This window comes from Helianthus annuus, chromosome 4, assembly GCF_002127325.2.
Source record: "Helianthus annuus cultivar XRQ/B chromosome 4, HanXRQr2.0-SUNRISE, whole genome shotgun sequence".
Lineage (NCBI taxonomy): Eukaryota > Viridiplantae > Streptophyta > Magnoliopsida > Asterales > Asteraceae > Helianthus > Helianthus annuus.
In genome coordinates this window covers 17,874,095-17,894,010 of record NC_035436.2, presented here as the reverse complement: position 1 = coordinate 17,894,010, position 19,916 = coordinate 17,874,095, and the positions used below count along the sequence as shown (strand labels likewise).

Genomic DNA, 19,916 nt, shown 5'->3' with positions numbered 1-19,916 from the left:
GTTGAGAGGTTGTGAGAGAGATAAGAGTGTTTGGGTTGAGTTGAGCAATGATAGGTATAATGGTGCTACAGCCCGTGAGTGTGTGTTTTGAGGTGAGCTGCATCTCTATGATCCTCCATAAGTATGTGAAAAGTTGAAAACCCAAGTGTATAGTTTGTACCATTTGTATCTTCGTTTATTTTTCGTATTTTTCGGTAGCTAACGGTTGTTTTTGTTAGTTTTTTTTTCGGGTCCTTGTTCTTGTCTTGAGTCATTTGCAGGAGTACACTACCGAGGATTTGCAGGAATTTACGAGAAAAATAAGGTTCTAAGTAAGTTTTAAGTGTTAGAAAAAATTTTGGTTGGTTTTTGGATGGTTTGGGAAAAACTCAAAATTTTTCTAAGGCATTGCAAGAAAATTTTAGACAACCTTTTGTTGAGAATGGCCACTGGCAGGCTGCCACCAACCTACTCATAATTCTTTTCGCCCGGCCCAGCATGTATAACCTGTTTTTCGGAATTTTATAACGTGGTGGTGGGCCGCCATCCACTTCAAATATCTCTAGCGGGCCGCCAGCACGATACTCATTTTTTTTTTCGGAAAAAATTATAACATGGTGACCAGCCGCCACCCACCTCACCCGTTCTTAGCCGGCCGCCAGGAAGCCTCATCTGCAGTCTCAATTCATTAAAACCCCAAAAGTTCTTTTCTCTTACCTATTTCTTCTACCTCCCAACCGCCGATACCCCTCCAACCTCCATGACCACTTAAAATCACATCACCAATCCTTCACAAACCTTCTCCCATTGTTCCACCCTATCTCGCCGACAACCCTTCCTCTCACCTACTTCCCCTCCACCGTCCAACCGAGTGGATAGTTCCTCAAACAAAAAAATAAATAAATTAGTTCGTGACTATTTTTTTTGCAATAAATTAACTAAATTAGTTCCTCAAACATCCCCACTGATACCCACCCTTTTCACCCACCGATCACCCTCCTTATCACCTATTCCCACCTTTATCCACTAACATCACCTAAACTTTCATCACAAATCAAGTTTTTTTCCACACACAACCCTCAAACACCCGATTCCATCCATCATTCTACCATTTTTTTCCTCATAAACATCGAATTCAGCTGTGGGGATCAAGGTTCAACCGAATTTTCTTCTCGTTTTTCTTATTTCAAGCGAATCTCAGGTATGCGTTTCCCTGTAATTTATGTACTTTGAGTCTTGTAGTTTAGTTTTTCACTTAGAGTCATGATAATTTTAGGGGTGTTTCTTGTGGAGTCGACTGTTTAGTTCGTGTTGGTGTTCGTTTGAGGTTGCGGTTGGGTTCGGTTTGGTTGTTTAAGCAGAATATTGCTTGCGGGTGGCTTGGTTTTGGGTATGCTCGACATGTCGGTCATATTTTAGACTCGGGTTTGCCGACATTAAGTGTGGGGATTCAGTTTGGAAAATTTTTGGACATAAATTCAGCTTTATAACATCCATTTTGACCCGGTTCACTAAGGCGACACTAAAGTTTCAACTTTACATCGGTTTACACTCAATGTTGGTTTGGATTGTGGTTTGTTTCTGGGATGTTGATGATTGCCGGATAGAATTTGGGATTTGATTTGCTGAATTTTGATTGGTTTGTAGTATATTGATGCGTATGATTCCAACTTGCAACTTTGAATCGAAACTTTTGTAAAGAATGAAACCTCCTTTAACTAGGCGGAATTTTTCAATGCTAAAATTTGTTTTAAACTACTACATGGCTGATTTTAAGTAAGTTTGGATGTCGATGTCGGTTTGGGAGGCACTTGGGTTTACTTGAGGGCAAGTAAAGTGCCGGGAGAAGGTATCGTTTGTAAGTCTTGTATTTTGCGTCTAGTTTAGGTGTAGTTGAGTTTTGCGTCTTTTAGGGTCCTTTGTGTCGTTTTAAGTGTGTTTCGAGTCTTGCTAGTGTCGTATAGTGTCAATATGCTCACTTGATATTCAAACCGTTGCGCTCGTACTCAATCTCCATTCGGGCGGAGTCGGTTTGTAATTGTGTTGCATAAAGTCACTTGTTTTCGAACAACGACCGCGAACGAAATGCTATACGGCCGTTGTTCGAATGTACAGTATTATGTTAAAAAAAACAAAAAAAAAACTCAAAAATAACAAAAATAGTTTGTGTTTACTGACTGTTCACCTGTTTTTGCGCGTTTTTGAATTAATTTTTACAGGATGCCAGGTGAAGGTTCCTCGTCAGGCACCAAACGCAGGCAAGGTGCTTCCACGAGATCTCAGGGGGCTGCTCAGGAGCAGCCGACTGATTTACCACTGAGAGTAGTCAGTTATCGTGGAGCAGGGTTTGAGATGAGGAGTAGATGGTGTGGATTGAGGATGATGCAGCAGTGATTGAGCATATCTTTTTGTTATATTTTTCTTTTATGCTGTTTTCATCATATCTTGGTCTGTACTAATATTTTAAACAGGTTGGATGGGTTTTGGGGTTGGTTGATACACTTGTGGATGGTTGTTGAACGTGATATTACATATTATCTTTTGCTAGTGTTTGGTGTTTGAGTGATTAGGTTGGTATTTGTAGCCGCTTTCGTTCATGTGTCCGAGGTTAGAGTTGTTTGCTGGGCGCGTTTCGAATTGGAGGGCTTATGTGGAAACGACTGGCACTTTGACAGTCTCACATACTCAGCTAAGTCGTTTCCCTTTTTGTTTTATTTTTTTTTATTTATTTCGTTATCGTTTCTAGTTTCTTAGGTAGTGTTGAGTCGTATTTTTGTTCTTGCATTAGGGACAATGCAATCTCTAAGTGTGGGGATGGGATATTTGTAAATAATCGAGTCTTAAATATGAAAAAAAAAAATTAAAATTGAAAAAATCCAAAAAAATTAAAAAATCAGAAAATGTCCTTTGAAATAAAAGAAGTTTGCATTTTTAAACGGAAAATGATAGAAAAGATAATTTTTTGCTCGGGTTCGAATAATAATAATATGAGTTAAAATAAATCGAGCTTGCGTCTAGTTTGGGATATATGGATAGGCCCGGGTTTGGTTTTAAGTCCCTTTGAGTTAATATACCTTAATTGTCGGTCTGCCAGTGGGTTTTCGCCTGGGAAATATGGGAAACTAAAACTGTCAATAAGAGTATAAGGGGCACCGTTATAAGTTAAAACCGTTAGAGTTTGTGATCATGAAAAAAATAGTGAAAAAAAAATAATAAAAAGTCAGCTAGAAACTAAATGAAAGTAGTGCATTCCTATGTAGTCTGGGCTGGGGATAGCGACTCTACAGTCGGATTACCGCTAGGGTGTGTGAAATCGATCGTGCAAAGAAAAAAGTAAAAAGTACCGAAACCTAAGTAATCTGAGGTTGGGGATAGCGACTCTACAGCCGGATTGCCTCTTGGTTAGGGAAAGCATCGTCTAGACTCACGGAAGGAAAGAAAAAAAAAGAGAAAAAAAATATGATTGTAAACTCTCTTGGTTTTGATATAAGACGGTTAGGAATTGGTCCAGTGATCGTTCCTTTAGTTCTATAAGCTTGAGGCGAGAGTAGGTGGACTGTAGATTCTAGTGTGAGACCCTAGGTAGACTGACCGCACTTAAATTAAATTCACATGATAAGGGCTTAGGATTGGATGCGGGTTTAAGGGGACAAGTATATTCGCAATCGCGGCTAACGCAAGCCCTGGTTTTAATTAAATATACCTATGCTTTTGACCCGAGTGATTAATTGTCTCTGATTTCGTTGCATAATTCTTTTTCGAGGACGAAAAAAGAGTAAGTGTGGGGATGTTTGATGTATTGCAAAATACATCTTTTATTCGTGTACAGTTTGTATAGTTTTCGTTATATTTAGTTTTGTTTTTCGTTAGAATATGCATACTATTGATCAAATTGTGTTTCGCAGGTCTTGATGTTCAAATATGCGGGAAACCGAGTGGAATGAGCCAAAATATTGAAGTGTCAAGTCTTGAAGCATGTTGGAAAGATCGGGAGCCGAAAAGAAGTTAAAAAGCTGAAAAAAGAGCCTCTGGCTCCCGTGAGGAGTTTCTGGCACCCGGCGAGAGTCTGAAGGTAGTACATGAGCTGAAAAACAAGGTGGCACCCCACCACCCAGTCCCTGATCTTGTGGTGCCCAGCCAGAAGCCTGTAGCTGCCAATTTGTGCGAATTTTATAAGGGTTTGTTATGGAAAGTCATATATATTCATCTTAAACTTGGAAAAAACCCTAGTGACGATTTTGGGACTTCTTGGGCGAATTATTGAGCATTCTTGGAGCAATTTTGGAGTTCTCGAAGCATAAGAATCATCGGTACAAGTTCGGGGAAGAAGACTTGAAGATCTAATCGGGTTTTCTAGTTCTTTATTCTTAACTTTTCTTACGAAACTTGTTATGATGAATTCGTATTTAGACATCTTTGAATTGTTTTCACATTTTAACATGCTCGGCTAAATTTATTAACCACCTAGACTTGATGAATGGATTAAAATAAAGTTTTTACCGTTTATGTTATTTGCATGATTATTATGGATTAATTGTGTTTTGTAAGCGGTTTGATTTAATGATTTGATGTATATGCATGCTTTGAGTTGGTTTATTGTTATTATTTGCTTCATATGATTCTTAGTGACGGTCTTTATCAAAATATAGAGTCATATTAGGGTTTAGGGTTTCGGTGAGTGTCTATATCACGGTAGAAAACCTTCACTCTTTAGGGAGAATTGCGCAATAACCCCTAGAAGTAACTGGTAATAATTTGCTAAGTCTTAGTGTTCTACTAGTCCTAATACCTGGAAAGTGAGGGGCTATTGGTAGGTCTTACCCGGCGAATTGCTTTAGATAGTCCTTGGAAAAGGTCATGTCTTGGTTAACCTGTCGGTCTTATTAGTCTATCAAGTCAAATTAATTACTTCAAACTACCCTAGATCTATGATTGGAAAAGAGTAGGTCAATATTAGGGTACTTACACAATAATTAGACAACTGGAAAGGCGTCTAATAACCGGTAGGATTAACGGCCTAGGTAGTTCCACAGGTTTCTCCTTGAGAAGGGTCGAGGGGCCTCGATGGTTCTTAATAGGTTTAGTACTTTAAGATCCCGGTTCCATAACTCGTGCACTTAACTTAATCGGTAGTCTCTTAAAAACACTCCAGAATTCTTGTCTAGGTGGTCTCGTTCTCATATAAGAATCGTCTCAGTCTTAATTCGTGTTTAGTCTAGTTCTAGTTAATTTAGTAGTTTAATATAGATTTCCTAGATTTTCCGTAACCCCCCCCCCCAAACAAATAAACAAGTTAAGTCGTGTCTGTCAGAGTCTTTTAGAGTCTGGTTTACGTGATACATAGAGTCTCGTGGTTCGATATCCGGACTTCCTAGGTTATACTACATTGATCGGTACACTTGCCGATTGTGTGGTTTTAGGTCGAGTCTAGAATTAAAGCTTTTTAGTGTCTAGCTTAGAGAGTCTTATTTAGTTACTTTTTATAGTCTGTTTAGCACACATCAAGTTTTTGGCGCCGTTGCCGGGGACTCTTGGCAATCGTGTTCATTAGCTTTGATAGACTTTATTGACATATACGTGCTACGTGTTTAGTTTGTTTGAGTCTTTTATTTGTGTTTTTATTTTTGTTTGAGTCATAGTGACTGGTGTTGCTTTTCTTACATTCAGGTTTTTGCTTGTAGTGGATGCCACATCTGCGCTCGCACGGACCGCCACCAAAGCCACCAGTCACCGAGTCATCATCATCATCTCGATTGGGTCAAGGGCCACAGGTTAGTATTTCATCTCAGTTTCCAAATTTCGATTCCACTCCATTACCCACCCCACCTCATTCACCTAAAACATCATCTAAGGTCTCCCCACCCGATAGCCCCACCTTTAGCACTTTTAGCATCCCAGAAAACATAGAACACATGGCCAACGCTAGGCAAATCGTTCACCAGCAAGCCACCCAGGGCTTCACTGGTCTTGCTTCACCCATCACCGTTCCACCCATAGTCAACGAAAACTCATGGCAGATTCCATCTTACGCCATGCAGGCCATTACCAATAGCATCCAATTCCATGGCCGCGAGGACGAGGACGCACCGGCCCACATAAACCGGTTCTCCCGTATCCTTGCTACTTTTAGCCTTCATGGAGTACCTAATGATGCTACTTACCTTTAGCTTTTCCCATTTTCACTAGCAGGGCGTGCGGCTACTTGGGCAGGGCTTCGTCAAGCCTTTTTGAACAAATATTTCCCGCCCGCTAAAGCCTCACGTCTTAGAGACCAAATCCACTCCTTTCGCATGGAGCCCGACGAGCCTTACTACCTTGCTTGGGAGCGTTTCCAAAACCTTTGTGCTCGTTGCTCCCAACATGGTCTTTCCGATTGGGCTTTATGTGAGAAATTCTATAACGGTCTCACCCAAGAGACTCGTGATAGGTTTGATACTAATGCGGGGGGGGGGGGGCATATGATGGGTATTCTTACAGTTGCTGAGTGTTTAGAGCGTTTTGAGGCATTTGCTCAGTCTCAATCTCAATCGCGAGCCGATCAGCGGTATCAAAGTGGTAATTCTAATACCACTACTAGTGCACCCGCCCGAGGGGTGAACCATGTCACCATGGATCTTAGTTTAGCCGCTGTTTTGAAAAACATGTCTAGGGAACTTAAGGAAATTAAGGCTAAGGTAGACAAATGTGAGTATTGCCGAGGGGGTCACGATACGAGTGCGTGTCCATTGCTAGTTGGTGAGGAGCAAGTTGACTTCGTAGGAGGAGGTTTCGGTAGAGGTCAACCTAGCGGGTTTGGTAATAATAATTTTGGTTCGGGTTGGCGTAATAATAATAATAATAATAATAATAATAATTTTGATAATAATAATAATTTTCGATCAAATGGACCCCCTGGTTTTCAAATAGCTCAAAATCCAAATAGGGGTCTAGGTTCACTCTTTGGTGGGGGTTCAAATGGGCAGGTCAAGGATGGACCCCCTGGTATTGTCGATCTAAGGCTGCCTTAACAGCACCGTCGACAAGAGCTTTTAATTTCGCGCCCGTTAAATGAATCTGGGTGTTATCATTTTCATCTTCTTTTGAATGACTATTCACTTCATTTGGATCAGCCATTGTAACTTGAATCTGCTACAGAAGATAACGACAAAGTTTTATTTAGGAGTTTATTATGGAATTATCTTTTATGGCAATTCATTAACCATGGTAACAGAGACCATATCTGGTTAATTTGTTGCTCACTTTAATTTAGGATTTGAATATAACTTATCCTAATTACAAACAATATTGTTAGTGGTGTTGGTGCATTTCATCTGTTGATTTCGTCTTGGATCAAGTCTTTGTCTTAGAATGTTATTTTAGGGTTCATTGTACGAGAAATCAGGAAATTATATGTGTTTAGTGAGCTAGGTCCGCTTATATGACCATATGATAGGAGGTCCGCTTATGCGGACATAGGAGGTCAGCTTTTATGTCAGGTCCGCTTATACGGACATGGTAGGTCCGCTTTTATGTCAGGTCCGCTTATACGGACATGGTAGGTCCGCTTTTATGTCAGGTCCGCTTATACGGACATGTCCATATAAGCGAACCCACCATGACTATATATAGGGGACACATGAGCGGATCTAGTAGTGATGGTCTTGTAAGGTATGGCAAAGCCCTGCCGATTTGTTTCTTGAACGTGTAAACTGTCAGATTATCAATAAACAAGAAGTTAAATAGTGAAATCAAGCTTTACGAAGACCGAATCAATGAATTCCGCCTCTGATTCTGTCTAAGCGCTCTTCTGATCGACTCGTCAGGTCGTCAAACGTTCCTACAAGTTCTGTTCCACTTTCTTCTTCAAAGGTTTTTGCTTAGAGCATTCTCCCTTTTCAGTCGATTGTAGAACAGTTTTCTGAAATTTTTCTTTCAAATTTAAAAACAATTTTTGTTTTTCTAATTTTTCATTTACATCATCAGATTTTTCATCGCAATCTTCAACTTTGACATTGTCAAAGTTTGTGACATCGTCACTTATTGGAACTGAATTGATTGGTTTTGGACAGAGAAACTTCAAACTGTCTGATGAAATCACAAAACCTATCAATTTCTTCTCAAGTTCATCAATCTTGCTTCTGGAATTCTCAGCTTCTTTTTCAAACTGAGATATTCTTTCAAGATGAGACTTGATTGAATTTTCATTCTCATTCTTCATGTTTTCAAGAACAGACTTTTCATTTTCCAGAACTTTTATCTGTTCTTGAAATTTTGTCTCATTAGCTTTCAGATTCTTGTTTTCCAGCTTAATCCAGAAATCCTCATCTTCTGACGATTTCTTTTTTGCTTTCAAGCTCTTTTTCCAACTCTTTGATCTTCTTTTTAGCACATTCACCTTCTTTTTCCAATTTTATAATTTTCTGAAGATGGGAATTTATCATTTTCTGTTTTTCAATGTTGTTTTTGCTAAACACATCTCTCCCATCTTCAAGAATTTTCATTTGATTTTGAAAATCTTTCTCAATTTTTGATTTTTCAATTTCACAATTTTTAATCTTTTCTTCAAACTTCTGATTTTTCAATGTCAAACTGTTAAAATTACTTAACAGTTTGTTGTTTTCAGCTTTCAGTTTCTCACAAATACCCTGAACCATAAGAATCTGTTTTTCATCAGTTTTCTTTTCATCTTTCAACTTCTTGACTTCTGATGTCAAACTTTCCGCATTCTTCAACAGTTTGTCATAGTCAGTCTTGAAGCTGTCACACTTAGAGCACACTTATTCAGAACTTGAAGATTCATTCTTCACAGATTCCACATTCTTTGACATTTCCTTTATCTCTGCCTTGTATGTTCCTGCACAAACAATTTTAACAAAATCAAGAGGTTTTAAATTCTCATCAATATAACATCCTCTCTTATAATCATACTTCATGTTTTGTTTTGCAGCAAAACATATACAAATTCTTTTATTAATCTCAGTAATTACATCCAAATTGATTTTATCCAGATTTCCCAGATTCAGTTCATCTAGATGCTCTTTGATTTTATTCATCAATATCTTCTTCTTATCAAGATTTTCATAATGACGTTTTTGAAGTTTACTGATGAAATCAGATGGATGTAATTTCGAGAATTTAGGCTTTTGTTTTAACTCCTTTAAAACATCATCCCATTCGGCAGGTAAAGCGGCTTCCAACTTTGATGTCTTTTCAGTATCTGTTAATTTTATTCCAAACGATCTTAACTTGTCCATCATGTAATCAAATCTTTTTTCCATCTCTTTCAAGCTCTCATTCTGTTGACAAGCAAAGTTTTCAAGTCGAAGAGTCCAAATATGCTTATCATCTTGATCAAACATACTCGTATGATACCTCCCAAATCTATTTAACCTTTCAACAAACTCATTCTCTTTTTCATCAAACATTTCTGTCATCGTTCGAATAATCTCGTCAAATTTGTTGTTCACAAAAACGAAGCACCACTATGACAGAAAAGCGAACCACAAATTGTTCAAATAAGTGGTGCAGGTTGGACCACAGTGCTGAAAAGTCAAAACCAGCAAACTTGAGAAAGGAATACCACCAAGCCAAACAATGTTATGATCTGAGTATTTGGTGTGAAAAAGGTGGTCCATGGTATGATAACAGAGTGTGTTACCGATGCGGCTATCAAGGACACGTTGCTGTTAACTGCCAGGGATGGAGTTACGAGACGAGGAGATGTTTTAATTGTTAAATTAAAGGTCACATTGCCAGAGATTGCCCAAGGAGATCGAATGAAAGATTGAGGGCTAATTCTCAGAAATCGGCAAAGATTCCAGTCAAAGTCAAGCCCCATGAACAGAAGGTTCTAAAACCTAAAGTTCAAGAACAGACAATTCAAGAAAAGAAAGTTAAGCTTTCACAGGGGCAGAAAGACAGACTGAGGAAAAAGAGAAAGAAGGCTAGAGAGTATTTGGAGAAGATTTTGTCCTCGGGTTCATCCGTTGAAAAGAATAAGAGTTCTGATGAATCAACTTCCTCGGCTGCAAAGTCAAGCATGATGAGTTCATCAGATACAAATCTGAGGACGAAAGAGGAAAAGAGGAAGAAGAAAATGGTCGGCGATGAATCTGACAGGTCAAAGTCAGACAAGCCACCTGCAGGCAATGATTCTGGTTTGTCAAAGCCAGAGGAGCCATTGGTTGAGGTAAAAAAGGAGAATTCAGGTTTAACAATGGATGATGCAAACTTTCCACCATTGTTGAACAAGAATTCGAAATCACCCAAGGACCGTCAGGCTTGGGTGAATCTGTTTAAATGAAAAACCTGACTTGCCGAAGTTCCCAGGTTGGTAAGCGTGGAACATGAATCGGCACATTTCTTGAGAAATTTCACTCTGGTGATATTTCGTTTTACATGTGGTAAATCAGGGACATTAAGTTGTACTTGATTTTCTACAAATGGTGTTTGAGATTTAAAACTGAAGTTGTCAAATCTGTCAAGTGTATGAAGAAAACAAGGTGATGAAACCCCGAGTTTATGAAATGTCACACAAAACTAATTTTCCGGAAAAACCATTTTGATTAAAACAAACTTAAGTGTTTTGAAATCACAATGGGAAAATAGTTTGTTGTAAGGGGGAGTTCTGATTGTTTACGCCATGTGGATGGAGAATTGATGCGATTCTCATCAAGTTGTCAAATTTGTACAGTTTGTTTCAAATTTTCCCAGAAAATCAAAATTGAAACATATTTTGATTTTAGGGGGAGAAAAATTTTAAAAAAAATTAGAAAATGTCAAAAACATCGAAAAATTAAAAATGAGTTTTTGGTGCGAATAAGAGGAAATGATAGTACACCAGCTAGACTGTCACAGTACGCTAAAGATTTGTAATGTATAAATGCAATTAAGTAGTCTCACTAAAGATGTGTCGATAGGTTTTCACAGAATTAGTAGATCAGTTTGGGATATAAACATAAAGTTCACTTACGTCTACGTGGGGAACACCTCCAGGATATATAGGTAACCCCTGAAATCCTGTTTGAAGGGTCCCGTATTCTGAGATACTAGGTCTTTATGCTCAGTGATATCTGGGGTATTATCCCGGGACTTCTGCTGTATGGAAGTACTGACCTAGTCCCCGGATAATACTTTCTGCAAAAAGCTTTGAAATACAAGCTCGCCCTCAGCAATCTGATTAAACAATAAAATTGATAATCTTTGCTGTTGTAATAAAAGATCCTCTAAAGGGGACACACCGAAAAGTCGAAGCCGTCATCTCTCTGCGTATACGGAAGTATCGACCTGAGCTCTCACGGCCCTCGCACATAACCCCTTAACAGATATCAGCTGTGGTATACTCACCTGTAAGACTGAATACTGGGGTCTGGATACGGGAGTATATACTGAGGTGGGACACATGTAGATGTTTAAGTTCTAAAACACTAAATCTGTATCCCGAACAGGTTGAACATTTTGTGAGAATTTAAGTGGATCAATATATCGACAATCAACGCGAACTGTTTAAAAGCTTAAAATGAAATAACAGCTTAACGGTGCTAGTGTCTAGTCAGCAGCTGATATGATCCTCTTGCACGAACTCACAAAAATATGTTTGTATATATTTCATTTCTGCATTTTAATTGTTGTTATTGCATTTATGTTTCATATTTGAAAAATCCAAAGAGATTTTCGACAACTGATGTTGGAGAGCTGAAATTCAAAATCTCAAAGGCTAAACAAGATGAATAGTTGGTTTGGTTAAAGTGACTTGAAATGGTTAATCAGATTTTGGAAAGTTTAATAAATTGTTAAATGTGAAAAATTCTTGAATATTCTTTAATGTTTAGTTGATTCATTAAGTTGAATCACAATTGTGTTTTGTTTGTGATAGATTGTTTGAGTTGTGCAGGTTTCTGATCCTGTTGCTACGGAAAGCCAGGAGATACATCAGAACCTGAGAAGAAGTTTAAACTGATAAAGCCAGGAGTTGATTTCAATGGTGATAACGATTTCCAGACGGCGATCTCAGCATGATGATAGGGGGAGTCTGATGAAAGTTAGAGCCAGAGAAAGATCCGGGTACAGAATTCCAGGAAGAGTTCCTGAAGAAGACCAATCAAGATTGAAGAGCCCTAGAGATTGTTCAAGACTAAAGAAGTACAGACATGAAGTTGCCAAAGACTTGATGAACGACTCCATCAACATCTGAGGGGGAGTCTGTTGGTGCATTTCATCTGTTGATTTCGTCTTGGATCAAGTCTTTGTCTTAGAATGTTATTTTAGGGTTCATTGTACGAGAAATCAGGAAATTATATGTGTTTAGTGAGCTAGGTCCGCTTATATGACCATATGATAGGAGGTCCGCTTATGCGGACATAGGAGGTCAGCTTTTATGTCAGGTCCGCTTATACGAACATGGTAGGTCCGCTTTTATGTCAGGTCCGCTTATACGGACATGGTAGGTCCGCTTTTATGTCAGGTCCGCTTATACGGACATGTCCATATAAGCGAACCCACCATGACTATATATAGGGGACACATGAGCGGATCTAGTAGTGATGGTCTTGTAAGGTACGGCGAAGCCCTGCCGATTTGTTTCTTGAACGTGTAAACTGTCAGATTATCAATAAACAAGAAGTTAAATAGTGAAATCAAGCTTTACGAAGACCGAATCAATGAATTCCGCCTCTGATTCTGTCTAAGCGCTCTTCTGATCGACTCCTCAGGTCGTCAAACGTTCCTACAAGTGGCGCAAAAGCCTAGTCACAAGGACGTTTTTATAATATAAGCCGGGATTACAGAGAATCAAGGCATTAAGGTCTGAACCGTAGTCCTTTTACCTCTTCTGACAGGGAGTCATAGACTACAACTGCCTTTTGTCTTATATGACAATAAATGTGGCCCGTAGGCACTACATCACTAATGGATGTTTAATAGGTTTGGCCCGTAGGCACTACATCGCTAATGGATGTTTAATAAGTTTGGCCCGTAGGCACTACATCACTAATGGATGTTTAATAATCGATCGTCTTCATTGACGATTTAACCCATGATTTACAAATCATTAATTTGGGCTTTGGAATCCTTAAAAGGATTCTTATATAAGAATGACGCGTGCGATTTTAACAAATCACATCTGCCAAGAATGTTAACATGTTTACAGAGGTTAACATGAAATCTGAATCTTTTAATCAGGTCTTACCATCTTGGCCGGGTCCTATAATGACACCTGGCTAGGTTTTCACTCTTAAGATTCTTTATTTAGGCAGATTTAATTTAAAAGGAATGATTTTTGATTTTTTTCATATATAATAATAACAAAAATGAAATTTATAACATAACATTCCATAAATTTCAAATATGATTACACGCTGCCCTGAACGGGACTTTTTAAATAAATAAATACCTACGCAGAGGTTTATAGAAAAACAAGTCCACGCAGGGACCAATACAAGATAGATGTCCGCGCAGGGACTAAAAGATAAGTCCACGCAGGGACTGAAATGCAATTGTCCACGCAGGGACTAAATGATAAGTCCACGCAGGGACTGAAATACAATTGTCCACGCAGGGACTAAATTGTAATAGTAAATACAACAATACATAAGGAGACTAATGATCTCGTTTCTTCCTCCCTTTTAGTAGGTTTGCTAGGCCCTTAAGGAATCCACGATTACTCTTACGTTCTTGTTCGAAGTCTCGTTCCACACGGTTTAAACGGTGTAGGATTTCTTCTTGTTCCGGTGGAGAAAAACGTGGCTGCTGCGACGGTTGCTGAACCGGAGGTCTAGGAGGTATTGGATACCCATGAGCTGAGTAATCTGGTCTCCAAGAGGTTCCATGGAGGGCATTGTAATTAGCCGCTACCATGTATGGATCGGCATCATAGTTATAGTTGTAGTGCGTGTGAGTCGGCTGCTCAAACGGATTGTACGTGGTGGAACCGCCGTATGCTGGTATAGGGTTATCAAAGCCGAAAGGTGGCGGAGGTGGTGCAACTGGTGCAGAATTCACCTCTGCAGGGTGACCCGAAGGTTCCCCTAACTGTGGTTCTTCAGGCACTGACGGAAAGTGACTCGCACTCGAGTGGCGAGGGGTGCTGAAATGGAATTCCCCTCCTCGGGTGGACATCCGCGGGCCTGATCTTCTACGCCTTGGCGGATCTGGAATTACTGGTTGAGCTGGTGGCGGTGGCGGTGGCGTAACTGCCACGAACCGCGAATCCTCAGAAGGATCCTGTTGTTGCTGTTGGTCATGAGGCGAGAAATGATGTGAAGGTGTGAAGTACCAATTACATTGGTCAAACCTCGCCTGATAACTGTCGGGACCTTGATAGGGCGTTCCATGAAAGGATGACCCATCAGAGATCTCGATTGGATGGTTGGGAGTACCCCGTGCAGGCTCGACGGGATCCGTATCTTCGTCCATATCCACTGCATTATCTTCAGAAAAGTGATCCTCTGGTCCTAAAGGGTTATACCCTATTGGCTCTTGGACATAGTCAGCTGGGTTAAACTGTCCTACGAAGAAAGGAGAAGGATCGCCATAAGAACGGTGCGAAGCAGATTGCTGGAGAGGTATAAACGAAGGTTGAGGGTTACTGGGATCGTTTTCCGAATTTGGTCCAAAAGAGTGACGGTAAGAGGGTGTTGAACTGTGCGAGGTAGAATGTCTTGCAGGCTCAAAGAGGTTCCTTCTTCGCCTCTGTGGTTTCTCACTCCTTGTACTGGAAGGTGCTCGCATGTTCGAAGGTCCGGCCTCATGATCATTGTGAGTGATCGGCCCTTTGCCTCTTCCTCCTCTTCCTCTTTTGATTGCTGGTGGCATATTTCCTGCTTTCAAAACTTTAAATCACAATAAACAATAAAAAGACAAACTGGAATAACAATTCGAATTTGTCCTATGTTCTTGTCTAGACTCAAGTATGTGCAATTGTGTCATTGAGATTAAACACATAAGGATAGTGTTTAATTCACTCAACGTTGGCTCTGATACCAACCTTTCACACCCCGATTTCCACGTGTCTCACCGGTGGGCCCGGTGGGGGGATTATCGTGACGTAGTTGGCAACAATATAGTCAAACCACACAATATATGAATGCACAGCGGAATCATAAAGATATTTATATTTCAACCATTGCTTGCAATATCAATGTATTACTAATAGTCGAAAATGTATCCACAGGGGATCAAATAAAATATAAGTATTGTTCAACAGACGAAGGCATCTTAAACTTGCGAGACTCTTTATTGATGCTAAGGAGAAATATCCAGCCAATTACGCTTAGTACCTGCATTTAGTCTTTTTGGGAAAATACGTCAGTTTACACTGGTAAATACATTCAACCGACACTTTTGAAAAATGTTTATTAAAAATTGATTTGAATGCACAGGGCACAAACTCATTTGATAAAAATTTAGTATGCGTAGTTAATGAAATCACGAAAGTCAAATCATGGTCTTGCAAAAACCGTGATACATGTGCTGACATAAGCCCGTAACCAAACCATAACGATGATGCCTCGCCACATCGTGCACCATGACAATGTCTAAGAATAATTGGACACAATTGCACTCTCACAGGGTCGTGACCGACCAGGAGCGGGGCTCGTTAAACCCAATAAATCTATTCGACTGTTCCACGGTCATTACCACGACTAATGGTTACTAAAGAAACAATAACACGAGGACTTCTGAGCTCTAAAACCAACCAACTTATGCGCACAAAAGAGACAAAAATGGATTTCATTCCCACTACCATACCCCGTAACCAAGCATGAATTTCCCTTGATTTAAATAAACATTTAAATAAGTAAAAGGGGCCGTGAAGACTCACTAATTGCGTTCCATGCGTATGCTAGCAAAATCAATTGTCCAAACGTGTCCTAATTCAATAAGACACTAGGACTAAATATGTGTCTACTCGACAAGTCGTTCACCAAATTTATTATATAATACTCTAATTTGCAACATTTTGTTGCATTAGAGCTTGTACCCTATTGTCACACCCCGATTTCCACGTGTCTCACCGGTGGGCCCGGTGGGGGGATTATCGTGACGTAGTTGGCAACAATATAGTCAAACCACACAATATATGAATGCACAGCGGAAGCATAAAGATATTTATATTTCAACCATTGCTTGCAATATCAATGTATTACTAATAGTCGAAAATGTATCCACAGGGGATCAAATAAAATATAAGTATTGTTCAACAGACGAAGGCATCTTAAGCTTGCGAGACTCTTTATTGATGCTAAGGAGAAATATCCAGCCAATTACGCTTAGTACCTGCATTTAGTCTTTTTGGGAAAATACGTCAGTTTACACTGGTAAATACATTCAACCGACACTTTTGAAAAATGTTTATTAAAAATTGATTTGAATGCACAGGGCACAAACTCTTTTTATAACTTGGGAGAATTATTTAAATTTATAATCTTGTTAACGGATTACATGTTCCTTATGCGTTCAGTAGCCCGGATCTTGTCCGGGTTAAAGATTAATAGACACACCACATCAACTATTTATGCACTGACGAGTGTAGGCCTACACTCCGCGCTTAGGTCGTGGCCATTTCGTAAAATGCTGCCAGGGATATCCGGGACATGGTCATTAACCCCCCAAAGGCTTTAAGTAACAAGACTGTTTAAACGAGCCAATCAAATTTATTCAATTACCCACTCAACGGTGGAGAATTTGATGCCCGATCAAGCGGTATGCTATATACCGTAACCCAAGCCCGTATAACGGAAAATAAGTTAAAAGTATTTACCTTTGCAAGTATAAATCCTTAATCGAATAAATTGCAAATTGCTTTTACTGGTCTCCTATTCTGGAACGAAGGTTTAACATAACCTATTAGAATCCTAACGGGTCTTTAATTTAGCCGTAGCTTAGACCGGTCAGTTTCAAAGGATAATTACGGTTTAATCGCGTGAAAGGCGAAAACCGGGAATGGAATGTGATTTGGACCCAACAAGTTTGAAGATTTGTTTTATATGGGTATAATAACCACACTCTGGATTTTGGGGTCAAAACAATATGGTTTGACCCGTTTCGGTTAGTTTATGTAAACTAGTTACATAAGCCGAACCGTGCGCGCAAAAAGGCGCAACGGGTAACCGTAAGAGTCCTACACTGGTTTTCTAAGTCAATATGCTTTAAAGAGGTTGTGGTATCAGTAGGATACCTTCCATAATGCCCGTAACGAGTTTAAGTTCATTTTATGCCCCGTAGGGATATTTCGGTCGTTTTAAAGATTTATAAAGAGGTTTCTGAGTTCTACAGGAAATCTGTGTTTCCCGAACAGTTTATAAAGTCCAAAATACTTTATTTATTATTTAAAACCAGTAGCAACTGGAATCGGGTCAAAAGACCTTGTAGAACTCAAGTTATGGCCTAAAAGGGTATATTCGGTATTTACCGAACCGTTGCCATAACCGCATGTTATGATCAGGTTAAAAATAATTAAAAATCTTTAAAATTCCAAAATATTAGTGTGTAAAAGGTTTGGTGTCGAAATCTGGGTTTAGATAGGCGTTATGCTAATTGCGCTATTTAATTACTAAAGTTTCCGTAATTTGCGCTATTTAGCATAACTCCTATTCTGGACCTCGGATTGACGTGAAATTTTAGGGACATGCTTAGAAATCAGTAACCAAGGTTATGGTCCTTTCACGTGTCCGAAATTCTCGTTTTAAATCAAAAAGGGCGTTACGGTCAACTTTTAAGCATTTAACGGAAAGGTGTAAAAGACTCGGACAAACAACGAACCGGTCACAGAGGGTTATACCATCATGTAACCTGGTCCTAAGAGAGTCCTAAGGCATATCTAAATCATACTTTAACGGGTCAGAACTGAAGTCAATGCAAAAGTCAACGTTTTGCGACTTTCGGCTCCGAACCGGGTCAAAACAGTAAATGGTCGGATCAAACAAGCTTAGACTAGTTAATATACTTATTATCATGTTTTATGAGTGTTAAAACAGGTTACACATCATCTACATTACTGATTATGCATGAAATCGCAAAATAGCATTTCTGTTGACTTTTTCTAAGCACGTTTGACTCGGCATTCGGACTAGTTAGAGTGGGAATCAGAGGGTGCCCTTTTAGGGGTTTAAAGCCCACATGATTACCAACATATAACTATCTTTGATTCGACAAACCACTGGACCATTTGTGATTTATCGCAAAGTCAATCATTAATTACGACAGATTGACTTTTAAGCTAAACTATGCAAAAACTAAGCCATAAAAGGGTAGGCATACTTACAGAAGCTTGGTGCACGACTAGAGATGTTAGAGGAATGCTTTAGAGCTCCAGAGATGAACTAGAAGGCATGTTTGAGGTGTGTTTCACATTGGTGCAATGCCTTGCCTTTTATAGTGAATTATGGTGCACAAGATCATTACAACTCACTCTAGGATTGCTCATGGATGATTAGCAGGTGTCCCTGGGTGCTAGGGGACATGTAGAGGGCGCCCATGCTTCAATTAATGCATCAATGATCGTTTACAAGCTCAAACATTGAATCTGTCCAAACTTTCTGCATTTGTATGTCGTACGCAGCCCGCATTAGAATTCAGGCAACATGGACGCGGGCCGCCTGAATCTTCATGTCAGTAAACAAATCAACATAAGGCGCGCGGCCTGCATCAGCTTGATGGTTTCACTCACGCGGCCCGCCTGAGGTCTGATTTCCAAGATTTTCAAATCTTTTGTAATCATTAACCTGACCTTTCGGTTTCGAAGGGGTAACTTTGCGATTTGGCCCTCGATTATTTACAATTAAGGGCCTCGTGACTTTTACCCGCATTGTTAAGTCCCCGGTTAGTTTAATTACTATCCGAAAAGCCTTAACTTTTATTGTTGACGCTTTTAACCCCTCACATACGAATTTGATCATAACTTTCTCGTTTTAAAACGGAACTCCGCGAAATTCATATCATATATTCTAGTGAGCGTAATTTACTGTTACAACATCTCGGGTTCGTCAAATGGTCACTCAGAGGTATAAATTAAACATGTTGACACATTTAACCCCTGTAGTTTGTAATCTCTCACTTTCTTCCGCGTTTCGCTCTGTACGATCCATGATTTATTCGTTTGAAGGTACGAGCATCATTTAGGGTTACTATACAGTATATTTACCCCTCTTTGACATTTCTAATCCTCGAATTTACATACTTTCAAGGTTTGTCAACTCTAGTCCTTTATTTAGTATTTAATACCACGTGTAAACTCACGACACGTGTCAACACATTATTGGACACAAAATTTCGAGGTGTTACACCTATGCTTAATTGGTGTTTCTTTGTAACTTGTGGATACATTGTCTGCCACATTAGTTCTTTGGTATTCTACCACTTCCTCCTTCTTACTCATTTTACCCTAAACTCATAAACCCACATTTAGAGAGACAAAGAGAGACGGAGAGAGAGCCGATCACCCCAACCCGATGAAGGTGATGATGGCGACGACTCCGACAACCAGATTGGCATCGATGGCGGCTAGGGTTCTAGTTTGGGGGTTTTGAATCAAGATCGTCAAGGTGTTGAGGTCGTCTGCAATCTGGTTGTCCAGTTTGGGGGTTTTGAAACACGCAGCCGGAATTAACAGTTCATGACTCATTTCGCCGTTGCCAAAGTCGCTCAAGAATCAAATCTGCAATTGAAGTATTATTGGCCCTAAATGCAACTCAAACTTTTTCATTCCCTTCATGTTATTCTATGGTTTTCGGGTCTTATAAACGTTTAATTTTGTGAACAGATATGATGTGTTTTCAAGGACTATTCTTCTGTCCCGAAGCAGCTTCATTGCTCCTTCATAATTTCTGCATTTATCACATCAGTCCACCTGGACACGAGGTGTGTGAACAATGTTATTTTGTAGTTATGGTTTAATTATGACCAAATAATATTTAATAATCAAGTTCTGATATTCACATGTTTTGAATGTTTGAGAGATC

At 39.5% G+C, this 19,916-nt stretch overlaps 1 long non-coding RNA gene and 1 pseudogene across 1 annotated transcript; both read left to right on the top strand.

The window, feature by feature from the left end:
- Positions 1–620: 620 nt before the first annotated feature.
- On the top strand, positions 621–2,548 carry LOC110930820. The gene is made up of 2 exons (XR_002588096.2): positions 621–1,180; positions 2,199–2,548. It is a non-coding gene; the product is annotated as an uncharacterized LOC110930820 (long non-coding RNA).
- A 17,171-nt stretch (positions 2,549–19,719) lies between these two features.
- The window catches only part of LOC110932588, a 43,591-nt pseudogene continuing 43,394 nt past the window's right edge, over positions 19,720–19,916 (top strand).